The 19,466-nt window shown below is 39.5% G+C and overlaps 1 pseudogene; it reads right to left on the bottom strand.

The window, feature by feature from the left end:
• Positions 1-1,524: 1,524 nt before the first annotated feature.
• On the bottom strand, positions 1,525-19,075 carry LOC138069663 (guanylate-binding protein 6-like; annotated as a pseudogene).
• Positions 19,076-19,466: the final 391 nt, after the last annotated feature.

Below are 19,466 nucleotides of genomic sequence, written 5' to 3'. Positions count from 1 at the left end.
TTTGGTTTTTTGAACATAAAGGATTTATTTCAGTTTTATGCAGTTGGAAGGACTGATGTTGAAGCTGAAGCTCCAATATTTTGGCCACCTGATGTGAAGAACTGACTCATTTGAAAAGACCTTGATGTTGGGAAAGATTGAAGGCAAGAGGAAAAGGGGGCGACAGAGGATGAGATGATTAGATGGCATCTCCGACTCAATGGATATGAGTTTGAGTAAACTCCTGGAGTTGGTGATGGACAGGGAGGCATGGCGTGCTGCAGTTCGTGGGGTCAACAAAGAGTCGGACACGACTAAGCGACTGAACTGAACTGAACTGATGTAGTCTGGGTTTTGTGTCTTCGAAAAGACTACCACATTCTGAGACCAACTTGTATAATTATAATTTTCATGTTTAAATGTAGGAAATCTGGAATTTACTTTGCCATTATATATATATGTATATATATAAATAATATATAATATTTTTTTCTAAGTGGCTGTCAAGTTGTCTTAAAATGATTTATTCAACAGTTCATTATTTCCCACTAGTATGAAATAAAATCATCAAGATAGCTTCTGAAAGTATTTGTCTCTATCTCCAGACTATGTAAACTATTCTGTACCTTTGTCTGTATGGTTAGGACCCAGAGGGCCCTGATCTGATGAACGCAGCTCTACAACAGGCTTTTATATAGAGTAGACATGGCTCTTCTTTACTTTTCTTCTGGATTATCCTGATAATTTTTAAAAGTATGTTAAGCAATCCCATTTAAATATGTAGAAAGTTAGTAGTCTACTCTCTTTACAAAAACATATTTTTACTACAGAACACATTAAATTTACAAACAAATTAGAGGAGAATGTGCTTTAATATGTTTAAACTATATGATTCTTCTTTTGTGATTTTCAGTGGCATTCTTGACACAATTTTTCCAAGGTAATTCTTACCTCTATTGCAAATTTTATCTTTCAACCTTTTAAAACTGCAGGTGGCAAATCTTTTCTGTGAAGGATACAAAAGGAAATATCTTGACTTTGTGGGTCAAGCTATGTTTGTGGAAACTATTCAATTCTGCTGTTGTGGCATTAAAGCAACCAGAGACGATATGCAATGAAAGAGTATGATAGTGTGCCAATAGCATTTTTTTAGAAAAATAGGCAGCAGGGCAGATTTGGTCTAGAAGCCAAAGTTTTCCAACTCCTGGTATAAAGTTATCCGTTTTTCCCTTTAAACTAACTGGTAAAACCAACATTTAGTCTATGTAAAGTGTGTCAGGCAATGATATCATCTAGTAGGCACTTTTTATGCTTAAAAGCTTTCAGAATGAAACTAAAAAACATGCATGCCAAAATTAGGGTGGAGCATATATCCACATTCTGTGATATACTTAAAATAAAAGCTAATCCTATTTAAACAGTGAGCTCAGGTCTTTCAGACCCTGGCCAATTAGTTTTGCAGGAGCAGACAGAATTGCAAGTGCTTCAGTGGCAACTGTGTCCAAGCTTTGTGAAATCCAGGGAGCTTTATCCTTTTTACTCTTCTCAATTGTTTCTGAGATGATTCATCTCTGCTTTCATCCCCTCAGCTTTCCCACTAAATCCTTCAATAAGCAGATTGATTTGAACCTTGATTTGAACCTAAAACAAAGGAAAGAGAGGAAAATGCAAAGTTTGAAAATTCTTATTTTTTCAAAAATCAGATTTTATATTTAAGAACTTTGTTAAATTATCTGTTTGACACATATAATTATTCTCTCTTATTAGATCATCATGGAGAGGGAAATGGGAGCCCACTCCAGCATTCTTGCCTGGAGAATCCCAGGGACGGGGGAGCCTGGACGGCTGCCGTCTATGGGGTCGCACAGAGTCAGACACAACTGAAGTGATTTAGCAGCAGCAGCAGCATTAGATCATCAAAGGATAATATTTACAGCAGAGAATATCTTCTGAGTTAGATCTGGACAGTGAGAGGAAGGATAGTTCCCAACCTTACTAACATTCACACACACCATTAGGGTGTGAATTTTGCTCAGCTGCTAGGGAAGCTCCCCTGGAGTAGGAAATGGCAACCCTCCAATCCCTGCCCAGTGATATTTCCTTTCATCTGCTCCAGGAATCAAGGAGTCAGAATTACATGCAGTTGTACAAACTCACAATCTCATGTGTTTGCACATTTACTTGGGGCTCTTCCCTTTGAATAACATCTCAACTTCAACAACATGTACGAATATTTCAATTTATATCCCCCTCCTTTTCCAGGGAATTTTCCTAAACTATGTGCCCAATGTGAAAATCAGACTCTAATATATGCTGCTGTTCTCTCCTGCCTCTTGTGAGGTGTGTAACTTTAGGCAAGTTATTTAGCCACCCTGTGCCTCCTAGATCTGTAACATCTATAAAAGTAGATTTTTATAAGCGTTATGGAATATTTTTACCAGGATTAAAATAAAATGTTTAGAGAAACAGCTTAGCAATATGCCTCTAGGCAATAATGCTTCAATATACTCTGGTGTGTTATTATTATTGTTTATTATCACCATCAGTGAAGCCCAGGATCACAGTTACATAAAGTGCTATCCCTCTATATGCAATTGTCTATTTATTTGACTTCCTCTTGCATTTTGATCCAGCCTGGAATACAAAGATTCTGACTTTGCATCATAAATCCTCAACATGACACATAAAATGTTACTTTGTTGTATGAAGAAATGAGTAATTTCTGTTCTGTCTCTTGTGATTTTAGAAATCCATTTTGGTGGGGTGGGGGATGGCCATTTCTCCTCAGAGATAAATACCATGTAGTGGGCCTTAAAAACTAAAGCTGTCATGATATCCCCATGCTCTCTCATTACCCACACATGGTGTTTCGCTCTCAGAGTTTCAGGAGACGCCCTGGACTCTATTCTGTAGGCTCCCCGTGCTCCCCTTGTTCCTCACCTTCACTCCTTTCCTAGGCACATGGAAAGAGTCCATTGTAACCTTTCCATTGCTTTCCTGTAGAGTTTGTTCCCTCCAGGAACAGAGAAACTTCCTTCTGAAATACTTTTCATTAGGGCCTTTGAAAGCAGATCAAGTTTAGCCTGGCAGTACTTAGTAAATGCCTCTTCATTCTGCAGCAATAAACCTTCCTTATTCTTTTTAAGTGCCTACTGGGTAAATGTAGAGGAATGTCACCAGAAGCAAGGAACAGAGAAGATAAATTTCCAAGGAATATGGTAGAAGAATTGGTCTAAGGTGGTCCTCATGAAAAAAAAAAAAAATTCCAGTCGAGCCAGACAAGCAATGTAGCCAAAATACAGATGTTTATTCCCAACTTTGAAACCTCTGTGGGCTTCCCAGGTGGCACAAGTGGTAAAGAACCTGCCTGCCAATGCAGGAAACATAAGAGATGTGGGTTCAGTCCCTGGGTTGGGAAGATCCCCTGGAGAAGGGCATGGCAACGCACTCCAGTATTCTTTCCCGGAGAATCCCATGGATAGGAGAACCTGGTGGGCTATAGTCCATAGGACCACAAAGAGTTGGACACAACTGAAGAGACTAACCAGGCATGCACACACTGAAACCTCTGCAAGAGTATGGAAAAGTTTCTTAACCTCTCTGAGCCTCAGGCTCCTGATCCATGAAATACTACAGTTATCTATTCTGTATCATTCCTAGTAGCTATAGCATCCCATGGCTCTGTCTTCAATAAAACAATGACAACTAATAAAGAAAGTAAATAGAAAGACAACTAATAAAGAAAGTAAATATAACAAACTTGCTTTTGTTAAGAAAGTTTGCCCATGCAAATCAAGTATCAAAGAATGTTGTTCAGTCGTGTCCAACTCTTTGTGACTCCATGGAATGCAGCACACCAGGCTTCCATGTCCTTCACTGTCTCCTGAAGTTTGCTCAGACTCATGTCCATGGAGTCGGTGATGCCATCCAACTATCCCAACCTCTGTCTCCTATTTAGGAACAGGAATGATTATACCCAGCGAACAACCATCTCAGGAATGACTTAGTGGAGTTCTGGAACCATGCGACAGTCACTAAAGGAGAAATCAATGCTCAATGCTACTTTTGCTTGAGAAATCAGAGAGATCCTGAAAACTTTCCCAAACTTTAAGGAAAAAGAAGGAAATATAGTCCTCTAGCATTCTCTCTCTCATGAGAATCCAGACTACTTTTCCCTGAATAGCAGATAAACCCCAGGCATCACTCTAGAAGGGCAAGAATCAAAAAGGACAAATACTAAGACAAAGTACCATGAGCTTCTTCTGGAATTTCTATCGGTCATCCTTGAAGGAGCACCCCCATGATGATGACAATGGCTTCCCTTTCACAGGTTACTTGCACCTCCAGCAGCTCCTGGAGCATGTCTGCAGGGAGGCTCATTCCCTGGGTCGTCTGCTCATTGTAGTGATCAGCTGCCTTCTGCACTACTGCTAAGTTCTCCAGCTGGGACAGAGTTGTCACTGCATTCTCCAAACAAGGAATTGTTCCAGTATTAATGGCATCCACCTAAGTTACCACCAGAGTAGCCAGCCCTGAATAAAGTAGAAATATGAATAAATATCAAGTTCTCACTCAGTGAGATTTAAGGTTGTGAAATTACAATTCTTAAACCAGACACACACATTCACACACACACACACACACACACACACACACACACACACACACCTACTTATTTCCACTGTCATCACCTTCATTTTCACACTCTTTATTATGCTCTAGTTCATAACATTAAAAATATTAAATATCTATCTTCATCTAACATAATTAGAGGCATCTGAAAAAATTATTTCAGGCTAACACAAATTAAAAGAATATAAACTGCACAAATAAATTCTACAGGATAATAAAATTATTCCTAATTCCTAAACTGTTCATGGATTTTCAGGGACTCAGAAACTAATAGTTATTTTGGACTGAAGTAAATTCTTAAGAAGTCTCCTTGAGAAAAAGACATAGTATAGAACTTTCCCTGAGAAGACAATGTCCTCTATTTTTATACCCAGCTAGTGATTTTATTACCAATGGTGGGATTTTTCTTAAATTAAGCAACCCCAGATAGCAGTGACAAGGGTTTTGGAAAGGAATTTGTTGATCCCATAATGACAACGAATTTCTAAAACATTTACATATTTATGTCTGAGGCATGACACTTTTTAAAATAACTACACACTTCTACATATGAAACAAAACTACTAAAGAAAATATTTTATAAATAGTCAACACATAACAGGCCACACAGAAATATAATTTTGAAAAAGCAAACTCACCATTTCCAGTGACCTTCACCCCTTCCCTGAGGGTCTTGGTCCTTGAATGGATAAAGATACATGAACAGAAATTATTTGATTGTTCCTTGAATTTAGGATCCACTTGTCTTTCCAAAATTTCCTCAATATGGGCTAGGAATTCCTTTTCATGTACTGGCTGGTCAAAGATGAAACATTGCCATTTTGGAAAAAAGATGCCTGATACACTCCCTGGATATGTTGGAATTTTTAACTTTGGAATTCTGACCTAAAGAAGAAAGAAAACAGCAGAGTCTTGGCATAAGGCAACTAAAATTTTTATGAGTGGGGATTTTTTTTTTATCTCTGGAGTCTTCTATTCTCATAGAACTCCTCTAACATATACATAAGAATTAAAAATCAAACTCACATGAATGGCATATCCCTGGAGAGCAATTTTAGGAAATAGCAGCTCCGAGTAAAGAAACTTACATCTTCAATGCACAGAAATACACATGGTACTCAGTTCATTGATGTTTATCAAATAAAAGATTTAATGAATGATAATCAAATATCAACTTCTGGTTTACTCCAACTCATCTTGGAGGTAAACCTTAGGAACAAAATGAAGAGGAACTACCAACAAAAGTAATGGAGCAATGATTAACGTGGGACATGGATACCGTGTTCAGTTAAGGAAACCTTCATTGACTGAATTCACATAATACAGGTAAGACTAGCCATTTGGGGTAGAAACTCTGAAGACTAAAAGGAACCTAAATGTAATTTGAAGAACTTACCACTACTCCATAAACACAGCACTTTTTTCAAGTACTCACCCACCTTTAAATTCAATTCATTACAATAACTTGCTAATTTAAAATAGTGACCAAGTAAGTAAATATGACTAAAAAGTGACTAAATATGTTAGAATAAAAAGAATGATATGATGAGGAAAATAAAATGAAAGATCTGGTTGTTATCAGAAATAATGAAAAAGTATAGATTGAAAGATCATCAGGTTTTTTAAGGTTTAAAGTCACTTTTTGTAGAAGACACAACTATCCACACTTTAGAAAGTTATGGCCTTCCTATCCACACTCTAGAAAGTTATGTCCTTCCTATCCACACTCTAGAAAGTTATGTCCTTCCTATTCACACTCTAGAAAGTTACACCCTTCCTTGAAAAGAATAAAAACTAATGGAAATATATCTTTCATTATTATTTTATGTCTAACAATTATGTCATTGTTTTTCTCAAATCAGTTCAGTTCAGTCACTCAGTCATGTCCGACTCTTTGCAACCCCATGAATTGCAGCACGCCAGGCCTCCCTGTCCATCACCAACTCCCGAAGCACTCAGACTCACATCCATCGAATCGGTGATGCCATCCAGCCATCTCATCCTCTGTCATCCCCTTCTTCTCCTGCCCCCAATCCCTCCCAGCATCAGTCTTTTCCAATGAGTCAACTCTTCACATGAGGTGGCCACAGTACTGGAGTTTCAGCTTTAGAATCATTCCTTCCAAAGAAATCCCAGGGCTGATCTCCTTTAGAATGGACTGGTTGGATCTCCTTGCAGTCCAAGGGACTCTCAAGGGTCTTCTCCAACACCACAGTTCAAAAGCATCAATTCTTCGGTGCTCAGCTTTCTTCACAGTCCAACTCTCACATCCATACATGACTACTGGAAAAATCATAGCCTTGACTAGACAGACCTGCTGGGAGCCAGCGTGAGGAATTCCACCCGTGACAAGGTCATGCTGCAGAACTCTGATGGCAAGGCTAATCAGACCTCAGATTTTCCCCCTGGAATTTTCTGAGCATCCACCCTCCCAAAAATAAGAATCTGCCTGCTTTTCCACTCTTCTAATATTCTCTGGAAAAAGTCAAATCAGGGCTTTAGTCTTCTGCATTTGAAAGGGATATTTCAGTTAAAACCTCTCTGATAGCTCTCTAGCTTGCCTAACAGGTTCCCCCAGACCTCTTACAGCTTGTGAATTGCTTACAGCCCCCCAACTTTGAGAGGCACAAAGCTTAAAAGCATCTTAAAGATACAGAGCCTTTTCTAAAGAGCTAAAAATCATATCGGTGACAGGATTTCACTGTTGACTCAATGATTGCTGCCAGGCCTCCATATTCTTTATCTTTTAGGCACCTAGGAGGATGTTAATCAATGTAATTGGGATGTAGAAAAAGATATATAGTAGTTTTGATGTTAGCAACACTAAACTTTTGAGTTAATTACTTTTCTTTTGTTATAAATCACTGTACTCCTTTCACTTGTTATAAATTGCTGTATCTTTGCTATGTAAGAATGTAACTTTATTTAGTGCTTTCTGAGAGTGGCACCGGACTTTGGGAAGATCAACACAAATAAGTCTCCTAGTTAACAAACCCTTATCAGAAAAAGGCTGTAAAATATTAATTGGCCCTTTTTGGCCAGAAGATGATGTAACTCACTTAAGACTTGTGTATACAATTAGATATGCAGAGAGAAAAGCCTGGTTTTGATAAGAGTCTGGACTGCTAATGCTGCATAACTTTGTGTTACCCAATGATCTCCATGTTTTATCAAAAGTATAAAAGGCCCTCTGAACAATAGAGGATGGGGCCAGTCGCTGGACTAGTTTCCCCCGTTTCTCCTCTCTACTTTCTGGCTCAATTCCCATCTGGGGCATGGAGGCTCACCATGTCTACTTACTTGTCCCGGCTTTTAAGATCCACGCAAGGGGGAGCCCAAGGCAGGGCACCCCCCGATATTCAAGAGGATGCCAGTGGCCTAACATAGATGGTGCAAGCTCCTTGTCTGGAACTTTATTGGCTTCCCACGTAAACCAAGTTATTCAGCCTTCTTTTTCCACTTAATTTCCCTACTACACTATTTCTTCCTAATCTAATCTTATATTAATAAATAAATAAGTTTTCCTCGCCAACGCCATCCCCGCTTCGAATTCCCTGGATCCACCGGCACTGGACCCCGGCACGGACCTTTGTTGGCAAAGTAATGTCTCTTCTGCTTTTGAAGGGAGAAGCATAATAAGGGAAGCAAGCATCTGCTTCTTGAAAAGTCTTAGTTCCTATCGTATCTGAATGTTAAGGTACAAATTATTTTCAGTACAAACTAGTTTTGAATAAATTCACTTTGTTAAGCCCTATTCTTCTTGGGTGAGCGTAACTGTAGTCACTAGAACTTATCAAAGAATAACAACCTAGATTATAGTCATCATTTCTATGGCCTTTGATCTAGTTTCAAATATAAATGCAACCCCAGAGATGATGGATAGTATTTAGTAGATCCCACCCTCTACTTGACTACTCATTGCCTAGGCCATGCTCTGATACTTCTAATCAGCTTCAAGGCATTATCCAAGTACTCATCTTCTGTGACAGGATAAACATGTACTTCAACTTCAGGGTGAAATCCCATATAGCCCAGATAAAATCTGGAAAGAAATTCGTAAACTCTGAAATTTTCTACTTCATCCAATTTGGAGAGGACTTGGCCCTGGTGATTTCTGTGAGCTCTGACACATAGCTAGGACTTGGTTAAGGAAAAAGAAGTTTCTACCCACAATTCCCACATTTTCCTCATAAAAATGATTATAAACATTCTCCTTTGCCCTTGGTCCCCACTGTTCCACAAAGGCAACTCAGCCACAGGGAAGGGAAATCCAATTCGGTCTCCATTCTCATCAATTTCTCAATAAAACTGGGAAGGATACTGCAGTTTCTCCAGTGCATCATTGTTGATGGTGTTCATGCTGTTGTTTACCAGAGTACTGCTCAGAAGCACAGCTAGGGCAAAGATCACCCTGGAAAACATATTAGAGCAAGCACTAGCAGTCTTCTCTTCAGAAATTCATTCTTATTTCTTTAATCAGTTTTCCATTTGTTATTTCAGATAGTAAAGTACTGATACAAAGGAAAAAACCTTGAAAACAGAATTAAAAGTAAAATCTGAGTTTTGTCAATTACATTGACATTTCCTGTGACCTCAGTTTCCTCATCTAAAAAGGAATTCTGATAACACATTCCACAAAGAGCCTCCTTTTTTTTTTCCTGAATGGGATAAAATGAGATAGTATGAGTAAAAAAACATCATAGAGTGCCTTTAAGCAATTCATTGTTCAATAATAAGCAACATCATATATTCATTTAACAAAAAGTAAGTCACAATGTATACTATGCTAGTCACAACTGAAAGCTCAGAGTAGATCTAATTAAATTAAATGTGTATGTACTGCCACTAAACATTACTTATCTTTATTAGTTATAAAAAGCAGGTAAATATGATAGTGAATACTCAAGAAGACTATCTCATAGTATTTACAAGCATTTTAAAACACTTGAAAAATACAGTGAAGATGACAATATATCCAAACGGTTTACATATTAGCAGTGAACCTAAGCAATGAAATTGATAATCATTATGGAGAAGGCAATGGCACCCCACTCCAGTACTCTTGCCTGGAAAATCCCATGGATAGAAGAGCCTGGTGCACTGCAGTCCATGGGGTCGCTAAGAGGAGAACACGATTGAGTGACTTCACTTTCACTTTTCACTTTCATGCATTGGAGAAGGAAATGGCAATCCACTCGTGTTCTTGCCTGGAGAATCCCAGGGACGGGGGAGCCTGGTGGGCTGCCGTCTATGGGGTTGCACAAAGTCGAACACGACTGAAGTGACTTAGCAGCAGCATATCAAATAAAAACAATGAATATGTCAAGGGAGACCAAACAATGGAATAGAAGGATGTGGAGCTCACCTCCTCCTATAGACACTTCAAAAATACATCTGCTGTGGAACAGTTCTGGCAGACTGCCTACTGAACCCTGAAAGAAGATCTCATACAATCAACACTGTAAGAAAGATCACCACATAACCAAGTAGGAAGAAAGAAAACAAGGAATCAGGATAGGAACTGCAGCCCTGGGAGGAAGCTGTGAAAGAGGAAATGTTCCCTCACCCTGGGAACACCCTTAACCAGCCAGGAGATCAACTGGGAAAGATAGGGAGGTTTAGAGGCTCAGAGGAGAGAGCACCAGCAAGCTTGCAGCAGGCAGAAGAGAGGGAGACCAGCACAGAAGGTCCGTGCCCATCACTGCACTCCCCCTCCCAAGGTATGCCCTGGCTGGTGTGCACAGAGGCTGGGTAAGGAAACTCAGGTTTCGGTGGACAGACTTGAGGAGAAGACTGGGACTGGCTCATAGATACAGCCTGAAGGGGCAGGAATGTGGTACGAGCTACAAACAGTGTTTGCAGGGTGGAGCCCAGATCCCCCATAGAAGCCCTATTGTTACAGCTTGGATATGGAGGCATAGGGCCTGCCATCACAGCCACAATCTCTGCCTGCTTACAGTGGGTGGCCTCCATCTCTAAGAGCTCTGGGAACCCATCAGTACCTGTGAGTCGACCACAGGCAGAGGCAGGGCTGAAATCTGACCCTTGTCCCAGCAGCCCTGTGATCTGTGGTTTACACTGCTTGTAAACTCAGCACCTGTGGGACATCCAAGTAGACTACTGGTGCTCCCATGGCTGGGGTGGGTCTGATGCCAGCAGCTGTGAGTGTTGTGGGTGCTTGCACACTGATGTGGGACCTGGGATCTGGGCTGATTCCACCGCCTCCACAGCAGGTCCATGTGATGATAGCAGTCCCGGGGCCTGACCTCAGAATATCTATGGTGACAGATCTGCACTGCTGGTTTTGTCAGCACAGCACCTGAGGGGCACCCAGGCTGATAGCCTGCATCTCCACAATTGAGGCAGGGCCAAGAGCAGTGCCAAGAACAGTGTACCCTGTAAGCCAGCACAGTGGGTGGCAGGCAGCACCACAGAGTGTACTCCCTGGTAGATAGGCCCAGCAGAGGAATACTCATTGGCTTTTCTCCCAGCCCCTCCTAACACAGGCCACGTCTCAGAAACAGATGGTTTCATCTCCAACAACTGGGGAGCAGACTCTGCCCCCAGCAGGGCCATGACAACCACAGAGCAAAGAGAAGGCCACACTCAACATCCAGTGCAGGCTCTGTTCACCACAACACTAATCACATGCCCTTAAATGGGCCCCACTCACCGAGGAAAGATGGAGGCACCAGGGCTAAGAACAGCACTCTCACCAGAAACATTAGACGCATGCCAGCCACACAGGAACTCTCCCACATAAAAACGGCCCTTCTAGACCACAGCCAGATAACCGAATTCTGAATTCTTCTCAATTCATTGAAGTTCTCATTCGTTCATAGAAAAGTAAAATGAAGAAGCAGAAGAACCACTCCCAATTAAAAGATCAAGAGAATTCCCCTGAAAGAACAAACAGTGAAATTCTTTGTTTCACTGTCTACCAGACTCCAAGTTCAAAAAAGAGGCAATAAAAGTGCTAAAGGAATCAGGAAAGGCTACCAATAAAAATGCAGACCCCTATAACAAAAAACTAAAAACTACAAAGAGGGACTAGCTGAAATTAGAAAACTCACTTGCCAGGATAAAAGCTAAGCTAAAAGTAAGTAAGTGATATGAAAGATAGAATAATGAAAATCACCCAGTCAGAACAGTAGACAGAAAAATGGTGGGGGAGGGAAGAAATATATGGTATTATAAGATAATACACAGCATGCCAATCTACCCAGAGTAGGGATCTAAGAAGAAGAAAGAGAAAGGAAGATTTAAAAAGCATTTGAAGAACTTATGGCTGAAATTTTTCCTAACCTAAAGAAGGAAACAGATATTCAGGTACAGGAAGGAAAGAGGATTCCAAACAGATGAACCCAAAGAGACTTATACCAAGATACATTATAGTTAAAATGGCAAAATCTACATGATCACCTCAATAGATGCAGAAAAAAGTGTTTGATAAAATTCAACATCCAGTCATGATGTAAAAAAAAAAAAACAAAAAACCTCTCACTAATGTGGATATAGAGGGAACAAAAAATAAAGCTGGTGATGTAATCCTTCCAGACTATGCTAAAATATACAGTTATTAACACAGTGTGGTACTAATACAAAAACAGGCATATGGATCAATGGAAAAAAAAATTGCCCCCAAATAAACCCATACAACTATGGCTCGTTATCTACAACAAAGAAAGGAAGAATATACAAGGAGAAAAGATAGTCTCCTTAAAAACTCATGTAGGTAAAGCTGGACAGCCTCATGTAAACCAATGAAATTAAAACACTGTCACATTTTATACAAAAATAAACTCAAAATCATTTAAAGACCTATAAAACATGGTACCATAAAACCCCTATAAGAGAGCATAAGCAAAACATTCTCTGACAGAAATCATAGCAATGTTTTCTTGGCCCAGTCTCCCAGTTCAGTTCAGTTCAGTTCAGTTCCTTTGCTCGGCCGTGTCTGACTCCTTGTGACCCCATGAACCGCAGCACGCCAGGCCTCCTTGTCCATCACCAACTCCCAGAGTCAACCCAAACCCATGTCCATCGAATTGGTGATGCCATCCAACCATCTATCCTCTGTCGTCCCCCTCTCCTCCTGCCCTCAGGCTTTTCCAGCATCAGAGTCTTTTCAAATGAGTCAGTTCTTCACATCAGGTGGCCAAAGTATTGGACTTTCAGCTTCAACATCAGTCCTTCCAATGAACACCCAGGACTGACCTCCTTTAGGATGGACTAGTTGGATCTCCTTGCAGTCCAAGGGACTCTCAAGAGTCTTCTCCAACACCACAATTCAAAAACATCAATTCTTCAGTGCTCAGCCTTCTTTATAGTCCAACTCTCACATCCATACATGAGCAATCTTCCAAGGTAAAAGAAATATAAACAAAAATAAACAAACAGGTCCTAATTAAACTTAAAGGCTTTTGCACAACAAAAGAAACATAAACATAATGAAAAGACAACCCTTGGCCTAGGAGAAGGTATTTGTAAATAGCGCAACCAATAAGCACTTAATTTCCAAAATATACAAACAGCTCATACAACTCATATCATAAAAACAAACATTCTAACCAAAATATGGGCAGAAGAGCTAAGTAGATATTTCTCCAAAGAAGACTCGTGTCCGACTCTTTGTGACCCCATGGACTGCAGCCTACCAGGCTCATCAGTCCATGGAATTTTTCAGGCAAGAATACTGGAGTGAGTTGCCATTTCCTTCTCCAGAAAGAAGACATACAGATGGCCAAAAAGCACAAGAAAAGATGCTCAATGTCACTAAGTATCAGAGAAATGCAAGTCAAAACTACCAAAAAGTATCATCTCACACCAGTTAGAATGGCCATCATCAAAAAGTTTGCAAATAACAGATGCTGGAGAAAATGTGGAGAAAAGTTACAATTTCACACTGTTGGTGGAATTGTAAATTTGTACAAACACTATGGAAAACAGTATGGAGATTTCTTTAAAAAAAACTAAAACTGGGGCTAGTATATGATTCAGCAATAACATTCCTAGGCATATATCTTGAAATATCTAATTCAAAAAGATGCTTGCATCGCAAAGTTCATAATAGCGCTATTTATAATATCCAAGACATGGAAACAACCCAAGTACCCAAGTACCTAATCAACAGATAATTGGTTTATGAAGACATGGTATGTAATTTTACATATATATAAATAGATGTAAATATAAATATATAAATGTATAAAATATATAATATATACACATTACATATTATAAGTTACACATTATAATATATATAGTATACATATTACATATATATACATTATATATATTATATGTGTATATAATGTATATACTATATATATGGGGCTTCCCTGATAGCTCAGTTGGTAAAGAATTCGCCTGCAATGCAGGAGACCTGGGTTTGATCCCTGGGTTGGGAGATCCCCTGGAGAAGGGAAAGGCTACCCACTCCAGTATTCTGGCCTGGAGAATTCCATGGGCAGTCCATGGGGTCACAAAGAGTCAGACACAATTGAGCAACTTTCACTTTCACTTTCACGTGTGTGTGTGTGTGTGTGTGTGTGTGTGTGTGTGTGTGTGTGCTAAGTCACTTCAGTCATGTCTGACTCTGTGGCCCTACGGACTATAACCTGCTATGCTCCTCTGTCCATGGGATTCTCCAGGCAAGAATACTGGAGTGGGTGGCCATGCCCTCCTCCAGGGCATCTTCCTCACCCAGGAATCAAACCATCAAACCCCACATCTCCTGTGTCTTCTGCACTGGCAGTTTGGTTCTTTACCATAAGCACCACCTGAGAAGCCTACATATATATATACACATATATAACAGCGTATTACTCAGCCACAAAAAAGAATGAAATAATGCCATTTGCAGCAACATGTACAGACCCAGAGATTTTCATACTAAGTCAAAGACATACATTTTATGATGCCACTTATATGTATAAACTAAACAGATAATATCAATGAGTCTATATACAAAAGATCAACAAACTTATGGATATGAAAGAGGAAAGGAATATAGAATTAACAGATACAAACTACTATACATAAAATAGATAAGCAGTAAGGGTTTATTGTATAAACAGGGAATTATATTCAATATATTATAGTAACCTAGTTGAAAATAATCTGAATATATATATATGTATATGTCAACTATATTTCAATTTAAAAAAATTCCTTTTCTACATTCCCCAGACCCTCAGTGTCCAGAAGGACCAGGATGTGGCTCTCCTTGGAGGGGTGGGGCACACACCACATCCAGATGCCCTTGGTTTCAAACTGCACTGTGGAGCCCAGACGGAAACCTGCAACAGAAGGGGAGAAAGCAACATTCAGTGACAGCAGATAATCTAAGCAGCCCAGGAGTTATGATATTAGACTCATAGGATTGTAGGTGCCCTAGAATAGAGAATAGAACTACTTCAAGGATGCTCACTTTTGTGTACCATCTAACCACTCATATCTTAAACAATTAAATTCTTTCACATAAGTTTGGTTTCTTCATAATTCTAATTTAATTTCCCAATGTGAGGAAATATCTATGCATGCCCACGTGGCCTAACAGTGCATTAGATGAGAGAAAGGGCATGCTACATGGAAGAAAGTTTTGATTTTTTAACCGTTCAACAATCAAGACTCCCTAAAGAAGTTAGGCTAGTTAAATGCATTTTAATTAGATCAAGAACTTAAAATAGTCTGAGGAATAAATAAGACAATTTATTCAATAATTATCTATTAATTACCTACTTAGGTTTCAGGCCTGTGAGAGTTGGGCTATAAAGAAAGCTGAGTGCTGAAGAATTGATGCTTTTGAATTGTGGTGTTGGAGAAGACTCTTGAGAGTCCCTTGGATTGCAAGGAGATTCAACCAGTCCATCCTAAAGGAAATCAGTTCTGAATGTTCATTGGAAGGACTGACGTTGAAGCTGAAAGTCCAATACTTTGACCACCTGATGAGAAGAGCTGACTCATTTGCAAAGACCCTGATGCTGGGAAAGATTGAAGGCAGGAGGAGAAGGGGATGACAGAGGATGAGATGGTTGGATGGCATCACCGACTCAATGGACATGAGTTTGAGTAAACTCCAGGAGTTGGTAATGAACAGGGAGGCCTGGCGTGCTGCAGTCCATGGGGTTGCAAAGAGTCGGACATGACTGAGAGACTGAACTGAACTAGGTTTCAGACATTGGGAACATGTTCAGGATAAGGAGATACAGCAGTCACAAAAAGAGACAAGAACACCTGTTTTTTTGGAATCTTATAGCCAGTGAATGCTAAAACTGCTATATAGCCAGTTTATGGACAAGCCAGATGAAATCTGGTCTTAATGGACTGGAGAGTAAGGGATTGGTGGGAAAAAAGCAGACACTTACAAGCTCTTATAAAATGTTGTGGCTACATCTTACTTCTTACTTGTTTTGAAGATACTGTGAATCACAGTTAATTCAAGGGATCTCAGCAGCAGTTAAAATGTTTTCTAAGAGGAATATTGATATCACATTACATTTATACTGATTTTTTCAAGTTGTGGGAAAACAAAACTTCTGAGTATCCTACATAGAACCAAGATAGACATGGTATTGATGGGTGGTTGATGCTGTTTCTATATTCTCATTTTCTGCCCAAGAAACTCAGTAAATAGTCCTCTGTTTTTCTCAAGACCTCTTACATATACCCAGTGTCTGATACTCTTTACATTAAGCCATACTCAAAGGCTTTGTAGGATTTGGATATGCAAGGTATTACACAACACCAAGATACTGGGCTCTAATCAGATTTTTCATGACTAAAGCCACATAAAAATAACACTGAACTAATAAATAATATCATATTATATTAAGTGGAGAAGAAGCATGAGACGAGATGGTCAGGGAAGATCTCTGATAATAAACAGTTGTGCAGAGCCTTCAAGAAAAAGAGCTGGCTGGATGAAGGATCAGCAAGCCCTGCAGGCAGAGTGAACCCCAAGTGCAAAGATCTGGGGATAGGAATGAACTTGCAATCTGCAAAGATAAAAAGGAGGCTAGTGTTCCGTAGCATAACCAGTGATGGAGAACACGTAAAAGATGAGCTTGGGCAACCTAATAAAACCTGCTGCTGCTGCTAAGTCACTTCAGTCGTGTCTGACTCTGTGTGACCCCAGAGACGGCAGCCCACCAGGCTCCTCTGTCTCTTGGATTCTCCAGGCAAGAACATGGGAAGACCTAAATAGACATTTCTCCAAAGGAGATGTTGTTGCTAAGTTGTGTGTGACTCTTTGAGACCCCATGGACTGTACCCCATAAGGCTCCTCTGCCCATGAGATTTCCCAGGCAATAATATTGGAGTTAGTTACCATTTCCTTCTCCAGGAGATCTTTCTGATCTACAGATTGTCAAAAAACACAGTAAAAGATGCTCAATATCACCAATTTATTAGAGAAATGCAAATCAAAACTACAATGAAGTATCACTTCACACTGGTCGGAATGGCCATCATAAAATGTCTACAATAATAAGTGTTGGAGAGGGTGTGGAGAAAAGGGAACTCTTCTGCATTGCTTTTGGGAATATAATTTGGTGAATCTACTATGGAAAACAATATGTAGGTTTCTCAAAAAACTAAAACTACGTTTTCCATATGATCCAGTAACTCCACTCCTGGGCATATATCTAGACAAAATTATAATTGGAAAAGATAGATGCAACCCAATATTCATAACAGCACTCTTTACAATAACCAAGACATGGAAGCAAACTATATGTCCATCAACAATAGGTAGATAAAGAAGATGTGCATATATATAAAGAAGTACTACTCATCCATAAAAAAAGAATGAAACAATGCCATAACATAAATAGAGATTATCATACTAAGTGAAGTAAGTCAAAAAAAGAAAGACAAATACCACATGGTATCACTTATATGTGGAATCTAAAATATGACACAGATGAACTTATAAACTTATCTATAAAACAGAAACAGACTCAAAGATAAAGATATAGATATCAAGGGATAAAAGGAGTGGCGAGAGATGGATTGGGAGTTTGAGGTTAGCAGATGAAAACTATTATATATATTAATGTTATAGAATGGATAAACAACAAGGTCCTACTATAAAGCACAGGGAGCTATATTCAATACCCTGCAAGAAGCCAAAATGGAAAAGAATATGAAAAAGAATGTATATGTATATCTAACTGAATCATTCCACTTACAACAGAAAGTAACACAACTTTGTAAATTACTTATACTTCAATAAAAAATAAATTACAGAAAGATGAGTTTGGAGAGATAAGGAAGATTAGGATCAGAGTGGGCTTCTGAGAAGCATGGATTTCATTAAGATATAATGCAAGCTTAAGGAGGCATCCAGAGTAACTAAATTAAAGATCACTGATTATTTAAAAAAGAGTTTATTAGGAAGGTCAAAGAAGAAGCAAAGAGGACACTTCCGGAAAAAAAAAACAAGCTTCAGGCAAAAAGACGAGGATGGCTTAGTCTAGGGTAGTAAAATAAAAATTGAGGGAAAGAGAGAGATTCAAGATACATTTAGTGAGAGTGAAAAGAAGACTGATATGTGGATTGGATCTGGGAAATAAACTAATGGAGGGATGTAACATTTGGGCCTTGAGACTGGGAGGTTGGTGGTATGCAATTGAGAAGAAGAATGAGAAAGTAAAAAGTGCATTTAGGAGTAGAAATTGACCAAGACTTTATGGTGAAAATGACAAGTATACGTGGATATCTTTCCCAAAGAAAAAATTAGGTAGTTTTTCTACTTATGTGTCTGAATTTCAGAAGAAATATTTAGGCAAGAAATTTCACTTTGAGGGGTATCACAATAAAATTCTCTGGACATTTAAAGTCCAGAGATTGATGAAACCATTTTGAAAGTATAAATAGAAGAGACAAAAGATCCCAGGGCCAAGTCTTGAAGGGATCTACAATACAGATTATTAGAAGAAAAGCCAGAGGTTGGTAAAGAAATTGAAGAGAACTAAACACAAGGTAGGAAGAAACTCAGAAAAACCCAGAGCTTCAGAAACCAAGGAAGGAACCATTTCTAGAAGCAGGGGTAATTTTCCTTTTATCGGAATAAGAAGCATTGAAGTCAGGATCGGTGACAGAAAAAGTTCAGGTTTCAATTTTGCTGGTGAGAATTAAAATTGGGTGTATTTAATAAGAAATTTGGAGTCTCTCTTCTTGTGCCTGTAGAGGAGTGGCAAGAAGCTGAGATTCAGCTGGGATCATGTAGGATTTCACTACGTGAAACCTCTGTTGCAGGATTTCACTCACCAAGCTTTTCTCTTGCAAAACAGTTCATCAAGAGGGATTTTCCTGTATGATACAGTCCAACAATAGTCACAACCACCACAGGCTGAGAAATCTTGTAAAGAATCTTTAAGACTAACTGGTTCACAGACAGCTGCTCATTCTTGTTTTCCACCAAACACATGGGAATCAACATGATAGGTCCAGATGCCATGACAACCTGCAAACCCAAAAGAGTCTCCCTGTAGAAATAAAATCACAAGTTCATTTCCTGCCTCAGGGTTAATGGAAGCATATTCATCAGCAGAAGACTGGTGGGACCTCTGTATTTCTGTGGATTTAGTAGACCACAGAGGGCTTCCCTGGTGGCTCAGAGGTTAAAGCGTCTGCCTGCAATGCAGGAGATCTGGGTTCAATCCCTGGGTCGGGAAGGTCCCCTAGAGAAGGAAATGGCACCCCACTCCACTATTCTTGCCTGGAGAATTCCATGAACGGAGGAGCCTGGTGGGCTACAGTCCACGGGGTCCAAAGAGTCAGACACGACTGAGCAACTTCACTTTCACTTTCAGTAGACCACAGAGGGCTTCCTCTACCATAATCTCTGG

Source organism: Capricornis sumatraensis, chromosome 2 (genome assembly GCF_032405125.1).
Source record: "Capricornis sumatraensis isolate serow.1 chromosome 2, serow.2, whole genome shotgun sequence".
Lineage (NCBI taxonomy): Eukaryota > Metazoa > Chordata > Mammalia > Artiodactyla > Bovidae > Capricornis > Capricornis sumatraensis.
This window is presented reverse-complemented; position numbering and strand designations above follow the sequence as displayed.